Source organism: Miscanthus floridulus, chromosome 18, assembly GCF_019320115.1.
Source record: "Miscanthus floridulus cultivar M001 chromosome 18, ASM1932011v1, whole genome shotgun sequence".
In the NCBI taxonomy this organism is placed as follows: Eukaryota; Viridiplantae; Streptophyta; class Magnoliopsida; order Poales; family Poaceae; genus Miscanthus; species Miscanthus floridulus.
The window spans coordinates 76,604,029-76,616,195 of record NC_089597.1 but is presented as its reverse complement, the minus strand read 5'-3'; the positions used below and the strand labels follow the sequence as shown (position 1 = coordinate 76,616,195).

Genomic DNA, 12,167 nt, shown 5'->3' with positions numbered 1-12,167 from the left:
GGCTAGGAGGTGGGAGGCGCGGCCGCGCGTGGCGTTTTATAACGCCGATCGAGAGCTGGTGGCTGGTGGTGGCGCGCGTGTAGCCCGCCGTGCGTAGGCATGGGGTCCGCGTCAAAAGGGCCGGGGGTAGCATGCAGCGTGGTGGTGCGTGCACATGGAGGGGTCGCCTCCGGTCGGGGTCGTCGATACGATCGTTGGGTGCGTGCAGGGCTGGCCGGCGGACGGCACGGCACCGGCACCGCAAGCTTTTCGTTCCGGTCCATCTGCTGCTGGCTGGTCCCGCTCCCGGGTCGGTGGGTCGTTTGGCAGTGCAAAGGCGTACGATCGAGCGCGAGGTCGTTAGCTTGTTTCCTTTGGTTAGCGTGTGGGTCACTGACGCACGGACATACAACATCTTCGTCGATCCAGGCTTATTACTTTACTTGTGAGACACAGCTTGGGCTTTTCTAAAAGGATCCTCGTCAATTATCAGTGCAGTGTTTGGTTGGCATGCAATGCCGGCATTCCCAGACATATGCTGCGCGCGCGCACTGCAAGCGCTGGGTGCGCACTGCAAGGTGCAAGCTACTGTCCTGTCCTGTTCTACACTCTCTCCGTGTCCTGCAGTGTCCAGTCCCCTACTATATACAGAAAAGGAGACGTGTCGTATGCATGCATGCTTCCACGCTGCACTCACGGGCACGGCACCTCCCGCGCAACGATCCGTGCGCGCGCATGATCGCGTGGGCCGGAATGCCCCAGCGAGACCTCATCATCACCGCCACCAAACCCGCTCGTCCGTCTATCCGATGGAATTGATATATAGAATCCCCATATGTGTCGCGCGGAAGTGTACCGTCGTCTGTCACAGTACCTCACACACACCGCGGGATAGTAATCATCCTGGTCGGTTCAGTACAAAGCAGCTGAGGTGGAAGAAGAAGAAGAAAAAAAAAAACTACTCCGCTCCTTAACCTATACACTCCGCATGCCAAGTATCAATTTGGACGGAGTGGAGTACTTTCACACGTTCTCTCTTCATTACAAATCTTGTCTCACATTATTGTCACAAAATGTTACTGTTGTTGCTGCAACATCCGAATGAAGGCACTAGAACCAGGCAGCCAAACCAAACAATTGGGTGTATGGCTACGTACGGTCCGTGTAGTAAGAGTTGACGTGCGGCGAGTGAGCTACTTAAAAAGGAAGTTGAGGGTGAGGGAGAATGGAACAAAACTCAAAAACCTTATGTGATGGCCATTTACTCCTTATACACTTGACGTTGACTGCTTCAAACTATTAATATAAAATTGTTATACTGCCTCGGTCGATAAAAGAAATGCAATTCTTGGTTTCCAATGAATCAAATAGTTTGAACTTTAACTAAATTTATATAAAAAAGCACTAATATTAATGATACAAAATAGGTACCATTAGTTTAGTTATGGAATATATTTTTATAATAAACTAATTTTCTTTACTAATAGGAGTATAAAAATAGCAAGACCCGTCGATCGTACCGGTGCGTGCTAGTGGGTACTAGGCATGGATGGATGGATCCAGCTGCACGTGAACACACACGACACTATCGAACAGAGCGCCCAGGTGGCCAGGTCCGTGCATCCCGACATGATGTGTCATTACTCGCGCGAGTGCACGCACGAGCACAAAAACGCTAGCTAATCCCTTGGCACCATGCAGTAGATTATGCACATACTACATAGTAGCTAGGCCAACAGATGGACAGGAATTAACGGCGAGATATATAGATTATTATTCCATGTCGGAGAAGATGCCAGGCCAGGCCACACAGAGTAGTTGATTGGTCGTCAGAGATGAGGCCAGGCCAGCACAGCATCGGCAGCACCTGGGTCTGGTTGCTGCAAAAACAATCGAGGTCGACAGTATAGTACTGCAACCCGTCCGGCTATGCTCAGCTTGTGCCATGCATGCTTTTCTTTACCAGCTTCTGTTCGTTTGGCTATGGCTTATCGTAAACTATCGTAAATTTTCAGTCGAAATAGTATTTTTCTCTCACACAAACCAGACAGCAGTACTTCTTCACGAACCAGCAACTATACGAACCAGCCAACCGAACGAGCCGTTTCATCTTCGTCAGTACTAGTACGTAATAGCAGGAGTAGTTATTAGCGTCGTGGTTCCGAACCTCCGATCCATCACTACTGCAATAACTTTATCACCTGCGAGTCTTAAAACCCTTTTCACTGCTGCAGTATACGTGCTATTCTGTTTTGAATAGCAAGCAAGCGAAAAAATTGTCGTTTCGGTGGAGCCCAAACTTTCCAAATGTGAAGATTGAAGTCGGTTGACGTTGATCCTAGGAATTAGGCACGGTAGTCCGTTCTGCTTGTGTTCTTCCGATGTCAGGAGTGTTTGGATGAAGCTGCACTTGTGTAATCTCCTGCCAAAGTTGGATGGATGCTGAAATTAGGGTGCTAGAGATTGATGTCTTCGATCGAAGATAGTTGTTTTCCAAGGCTTCATGCAAGGAGCGTTTCTTTTTTCCTAGAGTTCAAGAAATGGTTTGAATAATATCACAAAGGCTGGTGACCATGAAGCCATACACCCCTCCAGAAGGAAATTTTCTTGTTGTCACATACGGAGTAGTATATCAAAGGAGGTTGCTGCCTAAAAATAGCATGTCCGTTGTATTGTACAGAATGCCAGAGTCAGCCCACCACCTGTGTGATCTTAGTGCTCTCGCAAATCTACCAAGGTGCAGAATTCCAAACAACCCAAGAGTTTGTTGGTCTTGTTGACCTTAGCCAATTTTCCTTGCATTTGCCACATTATAATGCTTTTATTACTATGATTGTTTAGACTAAATATAAATACTTAAGCAATTTGATTTTATCTATAAACAATAGTTCTAACTTGGATGTCAGGACTGTACCAATAGAAGATACGAATATTATTTCCTCGCGTCTAGCCCTCGCGTCCAGTGACTCCGAGCGCCGCCGCCTCCACCACCTCTGGTCCCCGGATCCATCGTTTTTCAGTATATCGAGTCTTTAAGGTTAGGGTCTCTCCATAATAAGTTTTTTGGTTTTGGTGATTTATCTCCTACTCCTCTCCGACGACTGACGAGAGGGCAGGGTGAAATCATTTTCTCCATGACTGGCTCTATTGAAGATGATGGCGATAACTACGCTGTCAGCATCCTCACCGGTATGATAACATGGAGACTTTTATTTCCTGACAGCGACATGAAAGCGGAGATGGTGTCGTCACCATGGAATAATTTTCTCTGGTCTCTTCTCCATTTTATTGTGGTTAGATCTAGTCACGATGAAGGATTAAGAAGAATAAATTTCAGATCAGTCTTCATCATTCTTCGGTGGCAGGAACAAGAAGAAGGAAGACACTAGAAAGAAGAAGTTTCACAACTCCGCCTACATGAATGTTGGCCGTCGTTCGTTGGGCATCTGTTCTCAGGCCTTTTGCCAAGTGTTTGCCCGTGCAGTCATCCATACTGTAAAGGATCTTACATGTTTGGTTTTGAGATCTGGATCTATTCACAGTGTGGGTATAATTTAGATGAAAATCAGTTTCTGGATATTTGTATAATTTAGTGTGCTTATAACATATTGATATATTTAGTTATTATCTAATATAATTCTTCTTCCGTCAGAAAAAAAGAAGAAGATTGTACCAATAGACAAAACCTCGTGCGGTGTGGCCTGCCGGGAGACCGTTCTGCCAAGTGCCAACAATTTAATCGGCTCGCTGGTCACAGGACCCATGCGGTTTGCATCACACCTACAATGAAAGCAGCATAGGCCCAAGAGACGTGCTTAATTCGGTCGCCCAATTTCATCAACAAATCAAATCAAACTCCTGACCGGATGACCCGACAAAGGGAAACCATACAAGCTTAAATTATCGAACTATACTTATAAAAGCAAGCCGCCGCTTGTTGTTTGTTCCACTTCATCAGTTAACTAAGAGTTGTTGCATTGCATATGGAGTTTGCACGCATGCGTCAACTGTAGGTCAACGAACGACACACAGCGTTGTCAAAAAAAAAAAGACACATCGCGAGAATAATAATTAAAATGAAGAGACAGAGAAATATGTACTTCTCTAAATATAAGTTCATTTTGATTTTTTATATATCTATTTTGCTATGCACATATATATAACAATATGTCTACATGCATGTCAATATAGATGAACCAAGAAAGTCAAAGCCGAATTATAATTTAGAACAGAGCGAGTAATAGGTAGGCTCTTAGTTTGGGTTCATATCAGATCAACCCACCTTTATGATCTTTTTTATAGTCTTTTTTTTTACCCAATGTTAGGGTTCACAACGACAACGCTCCAACGAAGCTAGCTAACCATGCATATTCTTGTGCTAAATTTTGGGCTTATGGATGAGGAACCTTGGAAAGGAGAGCTTCCTACGAAGGGGATGAGGAAGGCTTCGCGCATCATGGTAGCTCTTTGAAAATCTCGATTCTGTGGTGTGACTTTATGATAACTTAAAGTTATCAAGTGGATGCACTGATAACGCTAAGCTCCCCGGCGTCTGACCAAATCCCTGAATCCTACAAAGGAGGTCGTCACAACTGTATGTAGGCCAAGCTGTTCGTCTGATGGTTTTTGCGGCTGATAAGCCAGTTGTAGCTATTTTGTTATAAGAAAAAAAACATTGTACAATGGCTAATAAGTTCAAACGAACATCATACAATGCCTAGAAATATTTTTAGAATCCGTTAAAAAACACTTGTAAAATAGAGAGGTAAAAAGGTAAAGACACATGTATGGGTGAAAGCCCCTATTAATACTCCTTCCATATTACTGTACACAATAATAAATACTCCATCTATTTTAAATTATAAGATGTTTTGACTTTTTTAGATTCCTAGTTTTTACTATGTATTTAGATATAATGTATGTCTAGAAAAGCTTAAACGTCTTATAATTTAGAACGAAAGGAGTAATTATAATAAAAGTGAGGCTGTCATGATGACCCTTCGAGTCTTCATTATCATTTCCCTCTTGTTTCCGCCACACGACACCCTCAGCCAAGAACCAGCATCTCTTATTATCAAGGCAGGAAGCTTTGGCCAGCAACCAGACGGTCCACGTCGCCCCGAAATCGTCTGGCCGTCAGATTCTACGATCCACGGTGCGTATTGCCTCCGTCCATCGCTACAGTCCCTCGCCCCCGCTACGAAACCGTCGCCGTCTCTCGCCGACCCCGACGCCCTCCTCCTCCTCCTCCTCTCTCTCTCTCTCTCTCTCTCTCTCTCTCTCTCTCTCTCTCTCTCCCTCTCTCCCTCTCTCGATCCATGCCACCATGGCGACGGTGCACGGAACGCACGGGCGGGACGGCGCAGCTGCAGCCGCCCTCCTCCCCCCCCTCCCCCGAGACCGCCACGGCGTGCCCTCCCCTCCCTCTCTCTCCTCTCCACTCGCTACCTCTCTCTCCCGATGCAGCCAGGGCGACGACGGCCAGTGTGCCAGTCGGCCTGACGCAGGCCGCCGCCGCTGCCGGCACTTATGCGGGAGCCCTAGCCATTGGCCTCTACTGCCCGGCCGCTATGCAGCTTAAGCTTCGCTCTCTCCCTTGCTCCTCCTCCCCTTCCCTCGTCGGCGCCAGGGACGGACGTCGATGTAGGCTTATCGGCTCGGTCTTCCTTGCTGGTGGAGGCCCAAACCCGTGGATCTAGCAGATCCGGTGCCTCCATGGCCGGATCCGTCTGTTCTCTCGTCCGATCTATGTAGCCAAGAACCTATCGAACGCCATGGCCGTCGGTGCCATGGTGGAGGACCGTGGCCCAACGGCGGAGCTGCCCACTGCCCCCTTCCCTCCCGAGGCGGCGGTGAGCGCGAGGCGACGGCGGCCCCCCCGGGCGCCATGCCGGCGTGGGTGGGGCCCTGTCTCTCCCCCATCCTCCGCACGGCCTCCTCAGTGCCTCCTCCCGTCAGGGAGCATGAGCTCCTTTGCTTGCTGAAACCCTAGGTATGGGCCAAACCCTAAACTGCATCGTGCACTCTCTCCCCTCCTCCCTCCCCTTCCCTAAAATCCCTCTCCTCACTACGGGGATCGTCAACCCCCCTCCTCCCCTCTTCTTGGCTGCAGCGAGTAAGGTCATCCAGTGTCCATCGTGTCCTGTTGTCCTCCTATGCAGAACTGATATCCTTACCTGTACGTTGATGATTAATTGTTTCATTCATCTCATCGACTGAGGCTTGGGGATTGTGCAGTGATGATTCTTTAAAGACTGAGACAATGGAATTGTGCAGTCATGATTATATAATTATTCCATTCTTCCATGAATCTTGCTATTTTCGGTGCCTTTGTCTTGGCTGTGTCGTCATATTACTTGCACATTTTTCCCATTTGTTAGTCAGTATACAGCCATTGTCAATGATGTCTTTGCTTCATACGATTTAATCGGTTGTTCTATTACTGAGCACACAGCCCCTGGCCAATGATGTATACTTGGTGAACTGCAATATCTATGCGCTGCGCCGCCTCTCAGGGTGGCTCCGACGGTTGTGACCAGTGGTGCCCCCTCTGTTGCATTCGTTTCAGTGGCGTCTCCCTAGGTGGGGCAAGAACATCCCTCTGCTCTGTATTGATCCCATTGTAGTCTCCTCTATGTGCCTCTTCTGGATTATAAGTGTGTGACTAGGGTGCTGTTTTATTTATTTAAGTATGAGCATATGCCATTGCTGATGATGTGATGATGACTGTGAGGTGCTTTTAATATACCTGAACATGTTTTTTGCCTTTGCTATTTTGTATTTTTGTTGCTTGAACATACGTCAATGCTGATGATGCTGCAAACAAATATCTTTATCTCAAATATACGATGTGATTTTTGCTAACATGGACGGACCTGCAAGAGGCGGTCATGATTATCACTCTTTCATGTTTTTTTTCTTTGTCATTGCAAGTGAGGTATTCATATATGTCAAACCTGAAAATATTTACATGCCATTGCTATTTTGCAACTTTTTCCGGCACATAGTCAGTGCCAATGTTGCTTCACACCAAATATCTTCTTCTTAGCTATACCATTTGAGAATATGCAGTCATGATTATCACTGTTTGTGTTTTATGCTATTTTTTTCCTGGGGCATGTTCGTATGCTTTCATGGCATATTGCTTTCTACACTTCAGCTGCGGTTGTCGTGAGCTCAGGGTAGCACAGTGCCAGCCGCCAAGCAGGCTGCAAGCCTCCTAAGAGCACACATAGTCTTAAACATTTGATTTGATACATTCATGTCTTAATTCGATGAACCTCAAATTTGAATTGATACTCAAATGGTACATGTTGCTATGTTCTGGCTTCAGAGATATAGGTACAACTACCCCTCAAGTTGTCTTTCTGTTTACGTCTATGCCGAGACTATAAATCAACATTTATCTACATGTTTGAGTTGCTTTATAGAATAGTTTTCTCATTGATATATTTGTCTAAAGATAGAGTACCTTTTGTACCTCAAGTTTCTAGCAGGAAGGTAGCATGCTCTTGTGCGTTATGAAACAGTTATATTTATTCTAACAAGAGATTAAACATTCTGTATAAATGAGGAAGGTAGGATGTTCAGATCTGGAAAGAGTTAATTAGTTGCTTCTGTGGTGATTTAGAATATTCAAGCGAGTTCAGATGCCTAATTTGACTATTTTTATTCCAAAATTGTTTTTCCCAACAGCTGTTGTACGTAAACTTACCACTAAATTTATGACTGATGGCTTAAATGCAGATATTCATGGGTGTAGGCCACGAAGGCACAAATACACGGGTAAGGTAAATGTCATTTCCTCACTTCTTCCAATTTCTAATCTCTATGTGACTCTAGACAAAAAAAAATCAATACTCATGCTTGATGGTCGGTGTGAAAACTGAAGCTTTAGAATATTTCTCATGCAGTGTGAAGACCTCAAATAGTTTATTGCATTGCCTTATGTGTTTTTTCGTAGGAAATGTGATCTAACACATCAACCATTTCATGTTTAGAATTCTGAATAGTTAGTACCATATTAGATATAAAAAGAGCTCCAATCTTTAAGTTTTTGTGCATGATATATTTACATTAAACTTCCTAATATTATTTTCTATGTAAATATTGAACATATTTTGTACCTGCACCTTAACCGGGTGATTTGCCGGCGCGCGCGAGGGTGCCGCATAATGGACTAGTTCTAAATAAATCACGTCCGTCTGAGACAAGTACCTTGACCTATGTTCATCGCCAGCAGCTTCCATCCGTTGAATAGGCTTGGATAGTTGGATATCTTCGATCTGCAAATAAACTAATCAATCAAGGTCTAGACACAACGAAGAGACAATAGTTACTGAAGGGAGCATAAGAGGGTCAATTAGGCATTCTAAAACTTGTACTTTAAACTGTGCCTTCCAATTTTTCTACCTAGACAAAATAAATGTATCGGTATTTGATGACCAACAACCTATCACGGGGCTATCCGGGACAGAGTGGTGAGCTTCGACATACGCAAAACTCGGCAGGAAACGCAAGAGCTGGTTTAGGCTGCTAGTTTAGCGTAATAGTCTAGTCCAATCAGACGAGGTGCCTTTTGCGTTGGAATGTGGTGTATGAGATGTTGTACAAGGGGTGCACGTCTGCCTCTCTTTATATAGTCCAGAGGGCAGGGCATTTGTTCATAGTCCTAGTCAGATACAATTAGAGTCTTAGTTCTATTATGGAAACTAGCTTTCCTTGTAGTTCGGACTAGGTCGGTCCTTGTTAGCTCGAAGATCACACCACTTTGTCTTGTGTCTTCAAGCAGACTGTTGGCCAGCTCAGACCCGTGGCAGGTAATTGGCCCTGTGGGGAATCGTTAAAATCCTAGGTCCAGTCAAAATGCAATAAAGTAATCAATCTAGAAGTGCAACTAAAATTTTGCTAAGTGTATTACTATCTCTACCACAAAAGAGTCCTGCAATTTAGGTTTTAATCTTATCAACTAGCCTAGCAAACTATACATAGCTCTTGGAAAAATAAGTGGGGACTAGTACAACCATATGATTGTGCAATTATTTTCTGGACCGTATGTCCACACTGTCTGAAGCGATTTGTCTACTACCATGCGGAACTTTTTGGCCATCTGTGATGACTGGCAAAAAATTCTTTGCTTTTAAGTTGAGTGAGCAGGCTGTGCCCTCGAGATTCCTGTCAGTTGCACCTGATAATTCTCAAGTTTCACTAAAAATGGTTTCATGTCAACAACACGGTGTCCCTGATCAACAGGACACAGAGCTTCGTTCTACTAGGAGGGAGCGTCGGCTTGCGAAACAATAGTGGATTCCACATGTACTGAGGAACATATAACATGGGCTGGAATCTCAAGTGTTCATGGGAAGGGTAGTTCAGAGACAAGAAGCAATGCAGTCAGTGTTCAGCAGTAAACCAATCTCACACTTCATCACCTTCTGCAGACAAAGGTGCAACTGGAAGTATGATGTTAGAGTGCTACTGCTTCTGACATTGTTGTCAACCAGAACTTTGGTAGAGAAGATGCATCTACAGTGCCTAAACTGCCAAATGCTGCAGGGTCATTGCAATCTTCTTCAGATGTTAGGCAAGAGGAAACATGATGATTGTGCTGACAGAGGCCACAGGAGGGACTCTTGTATCAATAAGAGGCGAAGTAAAGACGATTCACTTTCTGATGCTAATACCACTGCTGATAAAATGTATAATGATGATGTTGCTGATGGTAACACTCAAGCTGCCAAACATGTTTCTGACACCATGGACAGCCAAGGTGAAGGAAATATAACACATGAAGGTAGTCAGCAAAAGTACAAGGAGGACGCTACAGATATTGCTAATCAGACGCATGGCAATCCTGGGACTATCTATGAGTGCACTGGTAGCATCCGCAGCAGGGACTTGTAACAATGACAGGCAAAGGAAGGACAATTCACTTGCTGACGCCAATTCAATTGATGATAAAGTGTGTAGTGATAATGCTGGTGGTGGTGAGAATCAAGCTGCTAAACCTGCTCCCTGCACATTGGACAGCCAAGATGAGGGAAATGCAACACAAGAAGGTAGTCAACAAAAGTACAAGAAGGATGGGACGGATATAGCTAATCAGATGCACTGTAATCCTGTGATTACCTATGAGTGTCCAGATTTCTTTGATTTCGGAAGGTTAAGAGTAGCTAACAGGATAGCAGTTAATCAAGTCTGTGCAACTTATGATGGCCATGATTCCTTGCCAAATTATGCTTAGATAAATCACGTCGATGCTTCCAATAATAATGTTCAATTGACTTGGCTGGAACACAACACAACGAATTTACAAGATACTGCTGCTCTTCCTTGTGACTTGGCCGCAGTGTTTCCTTCCATTACTCTGGATTCTTTTATCGATTTCAGCAAGAAAAAAGTCACTGAGTTTGTCGGTGTTACATATCCTGATTCTAAATTCTACAATTTCAACTGAAGACCGCTCGTGTGAGAAGTTTGAGCGTGGGCAAATTTGGGCTCTCTACAGCAGTACTGATACTTTTCCCAACCACTGTGGTTGGATAAACAAAGTTGAGAAGGAATCCATTCAAAGTTCATTTGACCTGGCTCGAGACTTGCCCTCACGAGGTAGATAAGCATTGGTTGGGGCATGGCATCCCTGTGAGCTGTGGTAAATTTGTGATCCAGAGTTCAACAACTGAGCATTGTGAAACCTGTGCTTTCTCCCATTTAGTGGTAAGCAGGTTGGAAATTGATACAGGGCAGCAGGTCAATATTTTTCCAAAGGTAGGTGAGGTCTGGGCCATCTACAAGAACTGGGCACTCGACTGGGTTCCTTCCAGTAAAGATCGTCCTGCCAACTATGCCATTGGCTGGATCAAGATGTGTACTGAAGCTACCACTCTGATTGCTTTCCTTACCAAAGTCAATGGCCACCTATCTGTGTTCAAGCATGATGTGCTGAAGAGACCACTAGAGATACCAAGGAAAGAGAACCTGAGATTTTCTCATCGGATACCATCATTCCGCCTGACAAAAGATAATGGTGGCAAGCTCTGGGGCTTTTATGAGCTTGACCCTGCTGCTGTTCCCCGATGTTCTTCTCAAGGAAGGATCTTCCCTGAATTGACGTTTTTTTATGCCTGTTTTGGCTCAAGACTGTAAGGGCTAATGTCTCAACTTCTAGAGTGTTCTGCTTAGCTTAACCTATCCATGTATCCAGAACCATGCTATCTTCTGTTGCTATGTATCCTCCTCTGTATTAGACATGCTATGAGGAAAGTAAACTGAATTGTCGCAGTTCTGGTTTGTAGTTGTTATGTGATCAGGTTATCAGTGTTTGTGGCAAGGTGGTTTGTTTGGGTTGTTTCTTTTAACCCTTCTATTGTGTATTTTATTCGAAATCTGTATTTCAAAGGTTTTCTCTAGCATCTCTCGTATTATTTTGATTGTATTTTTGTGTGTGTAAATGCTGTTGTACAATCTGGCGTTATTTTGGGTTCTGGTCACTTGATGTGTCAGTCAAATGTATGTGCTTCACAAATCATAATGGTAACATTCTTTTGTTGTTTTGGTCGGTGACCAAATATGTGAACATTCTTGATAAACAAAGTAGAGCTATTTCAAGTTTCAACTGTACTCGGATGATCCTAAATTAAATTACTGGGATGATATTTCTATTTTTTTCTCGAATACGCAGGAATCATTGTATTATAAAGAGGAAATTAAGGCCCGAGTACATTACCAACTCATGGCGGTACCTATACATGAGAAGGTTGGGACATTTACAACATTATCACCTATGCGAGACATCTGATGACCGACAATCAGGCACAGGCACCTAACCAGAGGTCCCTACCCCATCTAACCAAAGTGCTTGGAGCTTCTTAGCTCCAGCCAAGCACCACAGTTTGTACTCATCTCTAAACTGTCTCAAGACCTCGTTAATGGATGGAGTAGCTCCATCAAAGACACAAGAATTGCGGTGCTTCCATATCAGCCAAGATGTCAAAATGATTAGCGAATTAACCCCTTTTTTGTACTCCTTGACTCTACGAGTGCACTTGGCCCACCAATCAGCAAAGCTATGTTCGTTCTGTTGTGGTACTGCTTCATCCATCTCCATAGGAGAAAGGATGCTGAACCATATTTGACGTGAGAACACACAATTAGTGAGCAGGTGTTGAATAGTCTCCTCCTCTTGGTCG

General features: G+C 44.4%; 1 pseudogene; it reads left to right on the top strand.

Annotated features, from left to right (window-relative positions):
* Window positions 1-5,297: 5,297 nt before the first annotated feature.
* On the top strand, window positions 5,298-11,124 carry LOC136524040 (uncharacterized; annotated as a pseudogene).
* Window positions 11,125-12,167: the final 1,043 nt, after the last annotated feature.